Raw genomic sequence first — 5,255 nt, forward strand, 5'->3', positions numbered from 1 at the left:
TACCAAGCTTATGGGAAATGGTTGGGCGAAAGAGGTGTAGCCTTGTAGGAGTTTGTACTGTACTATTGAAAACTCAGAACCTTTTGGCTGAAGTTGGTGCATTGGCAGTGGGTTATGAGGCTAGAGCCAGGAGTCTCTCGGGTTCTATTAACGGTACTACAGTACAGTATGTTGTCTGCCCTGTCGGTAGGGCTGGCTGGGATGGAGGACAGAGGAGAGGGCACTCATGACCCACCATGGGAGCACAGATGGACAGACAGACGGACAGACAGAAAGATAGACAGATAGACCGACAGGTGGGCTGTCCTCTCCTCTGTACCCCCAGAGCTCAGTGGAAACAGATTAGTCTCTGTATGTGTCCCAAATGGCACCATATTCACTCTTTAGTGGACTATCTTTGACCAGGTCCCATAGAGCTCTGGTCAAAAGTAGTGCACAATGTAAGGAAAGGGGTGCCATTTGGGACTCTTGACTCCACACCTGTGTGCTTCTGATGGGCAGGGCGGGCAGGTGGGCAGCTAATAGGATCACAGCAGGGAGAAGAGGAGAGGTGGAGTGGGTCTTTGGCTGAAACAGTCCTCTTACTTCCTCCATGTAGAGATAAAAGTACGAGGCAGCGCCCGTTGGAAATAAGATCTCAGCAGGGAAGGTAACACTGAACATCACCGGGCCTGAAGTTAAAACCCCTGACTAGATTGCCTCCATGATATCTGGTGTGTGGGAGCAAGCCATGTAACATTAGGCCACTGTGTTCCACTGAGAGGTAAACACTGCTCATAACAGAAACACAGCTCAATGGAGATGGCTATCTCACAGGGAGATGGATGCAGAGCTGTGTGGCTGGTGCATTCATCTTGTCCATTGACACCAAAAGAGAATGTCAAGGCAACACGGTATGTACACTGTGCTTTGTCCCATCACAGTGAACTCCTCATACATCAACGTTCGCCATCAAGTTGCCTGGTTCCCCTGTGTGTGGAAACAGCTTCCTGGAATCAAGAGTGAAATTGAATTTATTGGAAGTCCCTTCCTTAATCAAATCAGTGGCCGTGGCACTTGTGGCACGGGCCGGCTGGGTGGCAGTTTCCTGTAGGAAATGGGGTGGTGTGTAAACATACTAACAACAACCCTATCCCCCCCTTCCACACGCACACACACACACACAGACACACACACACACCCACACAAACACACACACACACACAAACACATCCAATCACCCCTCCCTCACCGAGCCAAGATACCAGTCCTAGGGGAGAGGAAATCCAATTGCAATCCACACCTAGTCACGATGCATTATGGGTCCAGTTCCTCCCTGCCTGCCGGGGCGGTCTGTGTTTAGACTGCTGATCATAATCACCATCAACTCATTCACATCTCATCTGACTGGGGCACCAGGCCAGGGGTCCGCACGGCTGACCGCTGCACTCAGCTAACACACCTCTGACCATTACGCCATTACCACTGGCCACTTAACTTAACACAACCTACTCTCTTCCCTTGGCTAGGCTCACAGTGGCAGTGTTACTCTGTTACGCCCCACCACTGCATCCATATCGCTTCCTCTCATTTGAACAAAACACGTTCTGCACAAACCCAACATTTCCTGCGCGGCTCACCAGGCTCGGCCATCTTGATTCTTTTTTTTCCCCTTTCTTACTTTTTCCTCTATCTCTGGTTGTGCAGATACACTATGGAGCAGTACGCCCTTCTCATTGTCATGTTTGTTTTGAAAGTGTCACTCAGGGGCCAGGGGTATCACTTTCCAACTCAACACATTCCAACAATAACTCTGCCCGATTCCATTTCTATCGCCTTAAGAGGCCAAGAATATTGAACGCGGAGAAAGTTTACACTACATATTTTCCCTCCGACGGCTAAACTTATAAACGTGGAGAATATACATGTGGCGCCCTGGGCATTTAGGCATTGATCAAATATACAGCCTGTGTTATGCTTATTTCCCTGGTGGAGTCAGACAGACGTGTTAGGGGCAGCTCAGAGCAGCTGTGGAGTGTGTGTGTGTGTGTGTTATTTTGGCTGGAGGTACTGCACTTATATCTTACTGGGAGGCCTAGGGAAGCCATCCATTAATGTCCCTCTGATGGGAATGAAATGGAGGGCTTTTCACGTGGAAGGAAATAAGTAGCTCTCCGTCATAGGTTATTTATACCTGATTAAGGCCTCTTGGGTCATAAATCACAACTAAATGGTAAGTTGTTACCCAATAAACTAATGATGTGGTCAAAGGTATTCTGTGTTACGTCTTGGCGGGTTGCACCCTTTCAGTTCATTCTCAAGGCCACTGCAGACAGACAGAGTGGTGAGGTGGCATTGGAGGGGAACATACTGTATAGGTTAACGCAACGCAGAGGAGGGAGGCTGAAGGCTTCGAGGCTAAGCAGCACAATGCTGTAAGAAGGAGGGAGGGAGGGAGGGAGGGAGGGAGGGAGGGAGGGAGGGAGGGAGGGGGGAGGGAGGGGGGGAAGGTTAAATGACCCTCATGATGGAGTACAGCTCTGTTCGCAAGTCAGGGTCCCATTTCACAGCATGGAGCCAGCTTAGTTTCGCTGCATGTGTGTGGGTTTCTATGTTTCTGTTCATGTGTGTTCAGGGGGAAAGGTGGTGGTTACTGTGTCCCTGCAGTCCAAACCAACCGTCCATGTTCCCCTACTCCTATATATAATGGAATGTTCCAGACCTAACCAGAGAAGGTGCAGGCTACAGATGACCTCTAGCACTGGCAAGATGATCTCATTGATTATGACATCATGGGGCAGGTTGATTTATAAGGGCTCTCGGATGAGGCCATATTTAAATAAACATTGGCATCCTTTCCCAAGGTAGAGAAATGGTCCCTCTGGGGTCTTATCCAGGGGCTGCTGGGGGAAAGTGAGAAGGGGAAGGGGGGTAATCACATGTGTGCTTGGAGGGGAATGAATCAATGGCCTCCCCCTTTTATGCCATTGATAAAATATTTACATGAGAGGAACATCTCAGCTAAAGTGCAACGTAATGTTACTGTTGTATGGAATAGATGAGGCTCAATGTCTCTCTGGAGACGGCCATGAAAATTACAGTAAAAACAACAGCCACCAGGCAGATAGAGAGGAGTGGTAAAGCCAATGCTAAATGGGTTGTCCACCCTTGTTAACACCCGAGCCCTGGCCTGAAATTGAGTTCAGCTGCGGCGTGGCATTACGGAGTGTTTTACGTGCTGCATCATAAATCCACAGGTTCACGCTGGCTCGGGACCCTTAGGCCACATTTCCACCTTCCTCACACTATTAGCAGACACATATTTCTGCCTTTTCCGGGGGCACCGAGGTACGGGGGTAAGGTAGAGGCTGGGGAGTTGGGGACTGAGCAGGAATGTTAGCACAAGTGTCCCCTTCACAGATATATTAACGGGCTAATGAATGAAACTCTCCTCGTGTTCCAGCTAGGAGGGCTTTTGTCTTTTCACTACTATTACATTTTTTTTTACTGAAGGACATCTGGTCACGCTGTGGGTGTATCTGGGTACAGGTGGGGGGGCGGGGGGTGGTATGGGGTGAAGTTTTATATAAGCTTTCTCACGGCGAGTCGCGCAAATATGGGAATTAAGTTAATCATGCCTCCAAGGCCTGACTTTTACAGAGTACAACTGAGGGGCAGTGATTACGCTGCTATGGGAAATGGGCTCGGTGGGCTCTGTCAGTCTGCTAAGGGGAACAGGCCTGTTCTCCACTCCTACTTCCCTGCAGTGGGCGGTATGTATATAAAATGAGAGAGATGTTGGAGAAGACGTGGAAGAAGCTCTAAACACACTAAACATAAAAACACAACCCAGAAGTGGGGAAATACACCATTGGGCCTGCTGCATCTAGGAGAGAATGATTCAGAGATGTAGGCTGGTTGGCGCTGGAGCCCCCTGATTGGGGATTTCTATTGCCGCCTCCCAACAGGATTGGTTGGGTTTGGAACACATCGCAACGTTCTCTACCTGGCTCGGCCTGTAGCCTGTACTGAGCTGATGAGCTGAGTGTTGTGCTAGCTTTGCTGCTGGCGGTGGATGAAAGTCAAGGTTATCAGGTGATCAGGATAGCAGCCACTAACACCTCGCTGCTCTGACTGCATCTTCCTCCCGCCTGGTGGGGGGGGGCCGATCTGTTCTGCTCCACACACAGACTGACAGCCCTGTGCTGTATTAGCACTAGCGTGTCCATCCACCACAGCCACAGGAAAATTCTGTAACTGTGCTTCTGCTCCCCTCACCCTGGGGATTCCCCTGCTTAGAACACTACAGCAGCACCCAACATTGCTGCCTGGCTGCCATCTGTATGCCAGCACAGGGGCAGATCAGGCGGAGCCTGGCACGGCAGTAAAATACAGTAAGTGCCTCTTTCTGGTGGTTTAGAGAGAAAACAGGTTCTAAACCTCCCCAGAGAAACCCTCCTACTGTAACTACTCCTTCAACCTGCGTGCAATCATCATCAGACCAACCTCTCACAACATTAGGCCATTCATGCCTTGCAAACTCTGGTCACCCTGTAGGGGGTGGGCGGGTGGGTCTGGGGGGGATCCACCATTCCAGCCCTGCCTCTTTCCCATCCTGCCTCTGAGTGGTGGAACGAGCTCCCCAGCCATCATAGTTAAAACAGCAGAGCACTTGGCTATCCTCTTTATATGAAGTCAGAGTAGGTTATTCTTCTAGCAGTAAGAAAACTGGCAAAATACTGTCCATCCGTTTACACAATATGATTTGCAGTTTTGTTAACTTTAATTATGCGCAAAACATTTTTTTTTTACAAGCCTCAGTCTAAGCCAAGTCAACAAAGTCCAAGCCAATAAGTGGACTCCCACCGCACATTCAACGCGCATGCCCATCCTAGTAAATTAAGTGCATTTTCTGAAGTGACAGAATTTGGCATCCATTTTCAGCACACACATCCCTGGTTCCTGAGTAGACTGCTAACGGGGGTGAAAGACTAGGATCGTCTGTAGTGGCTCCAGGACCTTGCAGTACCAGGCGCTACTAGGCCAGATGGCTTTGCTGAGTTTTGCTAACAAAGTCATTAAAATGCATTTCATTTACATTTTGGCCAAGACAAATCTCCCCTCCAAGGCACGGCTCCTCATCCTCACACAGGCACAGCCTACAGCTCCCACACAGAGACAGAGACAGGCAGAGGGCATGGCAGAGCTGGGGAAGTGAGGGTACGGTACTGTGACAGAGGCTGCCTCCAAAATGGCATCCTATTCGCTATATTGTG

Source organism: Coregonus lavaretus (assembly GCF_964263955.1).
Source record: "Coregonus lavaretus genome assembly, chromosome: 32".
NCBI classification, from domain to species: Eukaryota; Metazoa; Chordata; class Actinopteri; order Salmoniformes; family Salmonidae; genus Coregonus; species Coregonus lavaretus.